The sequence below is a fragment of the Arachis hypogaea genome, chromosome 2, assembly GCF_003086295.3.
Source record: "Arachis hypogaea cultivar Tifrunner chromosome 2, arahy.Tifrunner.gnm2.J5K5, whole genome shotgun sequence".
In the NCBI taxonomy this organism is placed as follows: Eukaryota; Viridiplantae; Streptophyta; class Magnoliopsida; order Fabales; family Fabaceae; genus Arachis; species Arachis hypogaea.
The window spans coordinates 85,911,044-85,919,386 of record NC_092037.1 but is presented as its reverse complement, the minus strand read 5'-3'; the positions used below and the strand labels follow the sequence as shown (position 1 = coordinate 85,919,386).

Below are 8,343 nucleotides of genomic sequence, written 5' to 3'. Positions count from 1 at the left end.
ACATTTTTGGTTTTCTAGAATAAATTCTCATTTATGGGTTAATTAGTCGTTAATTAACCGGGTTTTACATGCATTAGTCAGTGTACCCCTAAAACAATATCAACCCCCTTTAAATCCAACATATATGCATCCAATGAGAAGGAATGGCCCTATACCACTAATGCTAATTCTTGACATTTAGACTCACACATGATTGAATCACCGTTACCCACCATTACCTGAAGGGTCGGTGTTGGCGTGAGCGATAGCTGCAATTTCTTCACTAATGAACGTTTAACAAAGTTGTGCGTGTTTCCCCCATCAATTAGGATAATCAAGGGTTTGTCATTGTAGGTGCCCTTAACACGCAAGGTCTCCAGGTGGAACTCACCCTCCAATGCATTGAGGCTGATCCGTGGTTGTTACTCTTCGTGTTCATCCTCCTCCTCCATGTCAGAGTCCACGTCGCCACTGTCTACTAGTGGTTTGTCCCGCTATGATAGCTCCTGTAACTCTTCCTTGCCAACCAGCAGTTGGTACATGGTCTTGCAATTCTTTCTGATTTGCAGGATGCTAAGATAGTAGACACTCTGCTTCAAGCTGTGTCTTCATGTTGGCTAGAGGAATTATTGCATGGAAGTCTAACAAACAGACTCTTATAGCTCCTTCAAAAATGGAAGCAGAGCATGTTGCTTGTTTTGAGGCATCCAAACATGCCATACGGTTGCAAAATTTTGTCATTGAGCTTCGTATAGTAGATGACATTGAAAGGCCATTAAAGTTATTTTGTGACAATTAGTCAGCAATACTATACTCTAACAACAATAAGAGCTTGACGAAAGCAAAGCATATAGACATCAAGTTCTTAGTTGTCAATAAGAAAGTTCAACAAAAACAGATTTTCACAAAATATATAGGAACAGAGTATATGCTAGCAGACCCATTAACTAAGGGATTGACCTCTAAAGTCTTTCATGAGCACACTGCTCGGATGGGTGTCAATATATATGATGCCTTGATTTAGTGGGAATTTATTTTATGTTGTATATCCTATGACAGATATTGAATTATCCTTCTATAGAATTAAATTGATGGTTTATTTCATGTTATGTGCAACATTTATTTTGCAATATTTGTTTTGTGCTTTATCTCAATAAAGTTTTAAAGTTGGACTAGCTGAAAATAGACATGTACGAGATCATTTGGCATGTAATTTTCATATTACTCATCTAAATTTGATCTATGTCATTAAATATATTAGTATGGAGATCATCGTGGTTCAGTCACGACACTAATGTAATAAAAGCTGTGGTAAGTCTATAACTAATATATGAGATAGACCAAATTGTTAAAGTAATAAGGGAAATATCATTCAGATGCGTGCATAAAGTTTATAATATGTGATTATATCAGGAAAGAATATATGTATAGTCCAAGTGGGAGATTGTTGAAAAATTATTGTCAATTATAATTACAAATTATGCTATTTCACATTAAATGACTTATATAACGATAATCTCATTTATTGTCATAAATGTTGAATTGAAGAAGTCATAATTACTTTTGATTTGGAATTAAATAAGAATAAAACCAGAGATACTATTTTTATTTGTGCTTTAGGGTTTAATGGGTTTTATGTTCAAATATAAATAGTGACTTCAAGGTTTCGGTCTCAAACACACAAGCCATCTCCGTCTCTCTTTTTCCCATCAGAGGAGTTACAATTAAGCCTTATCAAGGACATAGAGGGTTTTGGTTGAGTTTTGGTGATTTAATATCGATGATTTGAATTATAAAATTATTTGTTCTAACACCCTAATCTGTTCTCATGTCCTATTCTAAGGTATTGTTTTATTTTCAAATATCACCTCATTCCTACATCACAATACAACTCATATAATGCTGAAAAAAGTAAATTATCCATCTTTTTTTTTCTTCTATCTATATCATGAGACATCTAACATTTAAACCAAAATTTTATCTTTCTACTACCTATCTAGCATGTATTTTTCCAACATAAAACTTGTCACCATAGTTTTAAAACATACTTAGTGCAAGAATAAATGGTTCACCGTTTTCGATTCAACAATGTACAATGTAAATCCCACTAAAATAAAAAAAATAATTAGTTAATAAATTGAATTTTAAATAAGAAAATTAAAATTGCAAAACTAGTATCAAAATAGGATAGAGCTCGTCAAAACGAGAATTTTGATACCAATTTAAAAAATTTGGCCCAAAATCGGACCAGAAGAATTGAACCGGAACCCGAACCGGGCCCGTGGGTCCAACCGGACCCAAACACTTAAAGAAGACAGCAGCTCCTTCTTCCCCCATTTGCATGCAACGCAGCAAAACAGATTTGGGGAGGAAGAAGAGCCCCCAAACCCTTAACCTCCTTTAATCCGCCATAACTCTTCCGTCCAGGCTCCGATTGTCACACCGTTCGTGGCCACGTGTCCAGCGCATCAAGCTCTACATTTCTATCAGATTAATTTTACCAGTAAGCTCCATTTCTATTCCAGAATCTCTACCCCTCTTTCTGTTCTTGAAATTAAAACCCTATGGTGAGATTTTGCCAATTTTGATGTTCTAGGTTCGATTTAGCTTGCAGAGCTTACTGGGTTTGAGTTGCTACACGTGTGAGAGTGGTAAGGTTTCTTTAAACTTTAATTTGGTTTTAATTCTGTTAGGTAAAATCTGATTTGGAACATATATGTGTATTAGGTGAGAGTTAAGTTCGTATATATATATGCATTAGAAGTAAAAAGTGAGTATTTGGAGGTTTATTGGTGATTGAAGCTTGGTTTTTGGCTATTTCTTTGAGCTTGGAGGGCTGTGTTCTTGCTTGTGAGGCTGCCTTGGGTTGAATAAAGTGAGCGGTCAAGGTATGATTTAAGTTTCGCACGTTTAATATTTACGGTATTGTGAAAACTTAGGTTAGAGGAACCATAGGATAAGTTGAATTGTTTGTTGTATTTAATGATTAGCCTTGTAATGTTATTTGAATAGATATGTTGGTGGATATATATTGGAATTATGAGGTGTGAAAGTTATTAATGGTGTGCTCTTATATTTATTTATGATGGATTAGGATTGGTGTTTGTTAATAAGGATGTAGAGTTGTGTGGTGGTGGTATTGCATATGCTGTAACTAATTATGTAATAATTGGAATTGCATGAGACTAAATTTGGGCTAAACTTGGGAATATAAGGAACTAAACTGAAAAATTTGGGACCTTTTTGTTAAATATACAATTTATGGCAAATTTTTAAAGTTAGGTTGTTAAATCTGTCCTGCAGCAGAAAAGGTCAAACAGGGCAGCAACTTGTTTGTCTTGCTGCGACTTCTACGAGTTGAGTTTTAGAGCAAAACCAATTTTGTTATAAAATTTGATTAACTTTCTTTATTTCTATAAAACTTCAGAATTTTAAGAGTTGAGGATTGGGAGTTGTGAAGTTTTGAATATTGGTGGTCAAAGCTGAAAAGAAACAGATTTCAGCAAGCTATGCATCAACTTTCAATGCTTATAACTCTTTGAATTGAATAGCAATTGAGTTACAACCAAAACACACTTGTTTCTGGATGAGCTAGAAGTTTCCAAACAAAAATTTAGCTTAATTGAAGTTTTGTAATAAAAGTTATTCAAATTGAAATGTACTAAGCTTGTTGGTTTCTAAAATAGATTTTGACTCATTTTTACTTAACTTCCAGGTAATGTAAATTCTTTATTAAAAATGGTATTAACTCAAAACCAATTGAGAAAGAAACCTAAATGAGTAAAGTTTAACTACATTAAGTTTTAAAGTTATTGGATTTAACTTGGATTTTATATTGAATTTTAAATATCATATGCTGCTGCTGTTTTTCTGGTTTTATGCACTACAGAGTAGTCACGGTTTTTCCTTTATTCCTGAGGCTAGAGAAATCATAAAATTATGATCTTTGGTTTTTTAGAAAGCTTATTTCAAGATAAACGCCTGGACATAAAGTTTGTGCAATTTCGAGTTCATTTGTTATATTAAAAATAGAAAAGAAAATAGAGTGTCAAGGATGTCTTAATGATAGTCATGGGTTCGAGAAGTTAAAGTTTAATCTTCGTGTGATGTGATTGATTTAATATTAGAGTTGGGTTGATTTTAAGATTATTCAATATTAAGAAGGTTGAGAAGAGTTTGATAAATAGTTTGGTCAGGACCCGAAAAGGGTAATCAAGATGAATTATAAGGGAATGATGATGAAAAATGTGAAAGGGAGGTTGTTAATAAAAGGAGTTAACATGCCATGGCTTGATGAATGATTAAATAATGATTATGACTATGAAATGGCTTATGAATGATGATATCTGAAATACGAGTTTTCCTGGGTAAAAACCGTGGCTCGCCACCACGTGTTCCAAGTTGATTCTCGATACTCTGTTAACCCTACGTCGTAAGGGTGACTGATGAGCGGATAATTTATACGCTTTTTGGCATTGTTTTTAGTATGTTTTTAGTATGATCTAGTTAGTTTTTAGTATATTTTTATTAGTTTTTAGTTAAAATTCACTTTTCTGGACTTTACTATGAGTTTGTGTGTTTTTCTGTGATTTCAGGTATTTTCTGGCTGAAATTGAGGGACCTGAGCAAAAATCTGATTCAGAGACCAAAAAAGGACTGCAGATGCTGTTGGATTCTGACCTCCCTGCACTCGAAGTGGATTTTCTGGAGCTACAGAAGCCCAATTGGTGCGCTCTCAACGGCGTTGAAAAGTAGACATCCTGGGCTTTCCAGCAATATATGATAGTCCATAATTTGCCCAAGATTTGATGGCCCAAACCGGCGTTCAAAGTCACCCTCAGGAATTCCAGCGTTAAACGCCGGAACTGGCACCAAAATGGGAGTTAAACGCCCAAACTGGCATAAAAGCTGGCGTTTAACTCCAAGAAGAGTCTCTACATGAAAATGCTTCATTGCTCAGCCCAAGCACACACCAAGTGGGTCCGGAAGTGGATTTTTATGTCTTTTACTCATCTCTGTACACCCTAGGCTACTAGTTTTCTATAAGTAGGACCTTTTACTATTGTATTATAATCTTTTGATCACTTTAGATCTCTAGATCATCTTTGGACATCTAGTTCTTAGATCATTGGGAGGCTGGCCATTCGGCCATGCCTAGACCTTGTTCTTATGTATTTTCAACGGTGGAGTTTCTACACACCATAGATTAAGGTGTGGAGCTCTGCTGTACCTCGAGTATTAATGCAATTACTATTGTTCTTCTATTCAATTCCGCTTGTTCTTGTTCTAAGATATAACTTGTTCTAAGATATCACTTGTTCTTCAACTTGATGAATGTGATGATCCGTGACACTCATCATCATTCTCACCTATGAACGTGTGACTGACAACCACCTCCGTTCTACCTTCGATTGGGTGAATATCTCTTGGATTCCTGATACACGATGCATGGTTGATCGCCTGACAAACGAGCCAGCCATTCCGTGAGATCAGAGTCTTTGTGGTATAGGCTAGAACTGATGGCGGCATTCAAGAGAATCCGGAAGGTCTAACCTTGTCTGTGGTATTCTGAGTAGGATTCAATGACTGAATGACTGTGACGTGCTTCAAACTCCTGAGGGCGGGGCGTTAGTGACAGACGCAAAAGAATCACTGGATTCTATTCCGGCCTGATTGAGAACCGACAGATGGATAGCCGTGCCGTGACAGGGTGCGTTGAACATTTCCACTGAGAGGATGGGAGGTAGCCACTGACAACGGTGAAACCCTTGCTTAAGCTTGCCATGGAAAGGAGTAAGAAGGATTGGATGAAGACAGTGGGAAAGCAGAGAGACGGAAGGGAAGGCATCTTCATACGCTTATCTGAAGTTCCTACCAATGAATTACATAAGTATCTCTATCTTTATCTTTATGTTTTATGCGTTTATCACCATACCCATTTGAGTTTGCCTGACTGAGATTTACAAGGTGACCATAGCTTGCTTCATACCAACAATCTCTGTGGGATCGACCCTTACTCGCGTAAGGTTTATTACTTGGACGACCCAGTACACTTGCTGGTTAGTTGTGCGAAGTTGTGTTTATGCCATGGTATTGAACACCAAGTTTTTGGATTCATTACCGGGGATTATTTGAGTTGTGAAAAGTATTGATCACAATTTCGCATACCAAGTTTTTGGCGCCGTTGCCGGGGATTGTTCGAGTATGGACAACTGACGGTTCATCTTGTTGCTTAGATTAGGTATTTTTTTTCTTCAGAATTCTTAAGAATGAATTCTAGTGTTTCAAGATGATCTGTTGAAGTCTGGCTGGCTGTGAAGCCATGTCTAATTTTATTGGACCGAGGTTTCGACTTATCATCACAAGAGCTTGTTGATTTCTATCAATCTTGCTGTTGGAGCAATGATCTGCTAAGGCTTGGCTGGCCTTTGGCCATGTCTAGTGTTTTGGACCGAAGCTTTCTTTGAAAGCTTGGCTGGCTGTGAAGTCATGTCTAATTCCTGGACCGGAGTCTTAGACTAAACATTGCATGATTCCTGGAATTCTCATTAAGAATTTTGATACCTTTATTTTCTTTTTCCACTTAATTTTCGAAAAAGCACAAAAAAATTTAGAAAATCATAAAATCCAAAAATTTCTTGTTTGAGTCTAAAGTCTCATTTTAAGTTTGGTGTCAGTTGCATGTTTATGTTCTTCTTGCACTCATGCATGTGTCTTCATTAATCTTCAAGTTGTTCTTGATGATTTCTTACTCTGATCTTTGAATTCTCTTGACTTGAGTGTTTATGTGTCTCATATGCATTCTCGTTAGTGTCAGTAGTATACAAACTGCTAAGTTTGGTGTCTTGCATGCATTGTTATTTAATTTTAGTTGCATTTTGATTATTCCTCTTTATTAAAAATCCAAAAATATTTTTAATTTGTGTCTCTTCAAGTCAATAATACAGAGAATTGAAGATTCAGAACATACAGCAGATGAATTACACAGAAAAAGCTGGGCGTTCAAAACGCCCAGTGAAGAAAGCAAACTGGCGTTTAAACGCCAGCCAGGGTGCCTAGCTGGGCGTTTAACGCCCAAAAGGGTAGTGATTTGGGCGTTAAACGCCAGAATGTGCACCATTCTGGGCGTTTAACGCCAGGATGGCACAAGAGGGAAGATTCTGCTTTTAATTCAGATTTTTTTTAGGTTTTCAAAATTTTTCAAAATCAAATCTTTTTCAATCAAATCTTTTCAATCAAATCTTTTTCAAAATCAATTTCTTTCTATTTTCAAAGATACTTGCTATCAATTAGTGATTTGATTCAACATTTCAAGTATGTTGCCTTTTCTGTTGAGAAAGGTTTAATGTTTGAATCATATCTTTTCTTGATAGCCAAGTCATTAATTTTCAAAATCAAATCTTTTTAAAATGTTTTTCAAATCATATCTTCTCAATCACATCTTCTTAAAACCAATCATATCTTCTTAACCACATCTTTTTCAAAATAGTTTTCAATCATATCTTTTTAATTTCTAATTTCAAAATCTTTTTCAAAAATCACTTGATTTCTTTTCCACTCTTGGTTTTCGAAAATCAATTAAGTGTTTTTCAAAATGTTTTCAAAATCTTTTACTTAATTTTCGAAAATTGCTTCCCTTCTTCTCACATCCTTCTATTTATGGACTAACACTATTCCTTAATGCAAAATTCGAACTCCATCTTTCTTGATAAGTTCGAATTTTCTACTTCTGCTTTCCATTTTCTTTTCTTCTGACACCTCAAGGAATCTCTATACTGTGACATAGAGGATTCCATATTTCCTTGTTCTCTTCTCTTTCTTATGAGCAGGAGCAGAGACAAAAGCATTCTTGTTGAGGCTGATCCCGAACCTGAAAGGACCTTGAAGCGAAAGCTAAGAGAAGCTAAGGCACAACTCTCTGTGAAGGACCTGACCGAATTCTTCAAAGAAGAAGAACTCATGGCAGCCGAAAACAACAACAATGCCAACAATGCAAGGAAGGTGCTGGGTGACTTTACTGCACCTACTCCCGACTTCTATGGGAGAAGCATCTCTATCCCTGCCATTGGAGCAAACAACTTTGAGCTTAAGCCTCAATTAGTTTCTTTAATGCAACAGAATTGCAAGTTCCATGGACTTCCATTGGAAGATCCTCATCAGTTTTTGGCTGAATTCTTGCAAATCTGTGACACTGTCAAGACTAATGGGGTTGACCCTGAGGTCTACAGACTTATGCTATTCCCTTTTGCTGTAAGAGACAGAGCTAGGACATGGTTGGACTCTCAACCTAAAGAAAGCCTGGACTCTTGGGAAAAGCTAGTCAATGCCTTCTTGGCAAAGTTCTTTCCACCTCAAAAATTGAGT

At 36.2% G+C, this 8,343-nt stretch overlaps 1 long non-coding RNA gene across 1 annotated transcript; it reads left to right on the top strand.

Moving 5' to 3' along the window:
* The first annotated feature begins 2,314 nt into the window (after positions 1-2,314).
* LOC140177917 (uncharacterized) lies at positions 2,315-5,248 on the top strand. The gene is made up of 4 exons (XR_011869560.1): positions 2,315-2,482; positions 2,576-2,630; positions 2,707-2,867; positions 4,575-5,248. It is a non-coding gene; the product is annotated as an uncharacterized lncRNA (long non-coding RNA).
* The last annotated feature ends 3,095 nt before the right edge of the window (positions 5,249-8,343 follow it).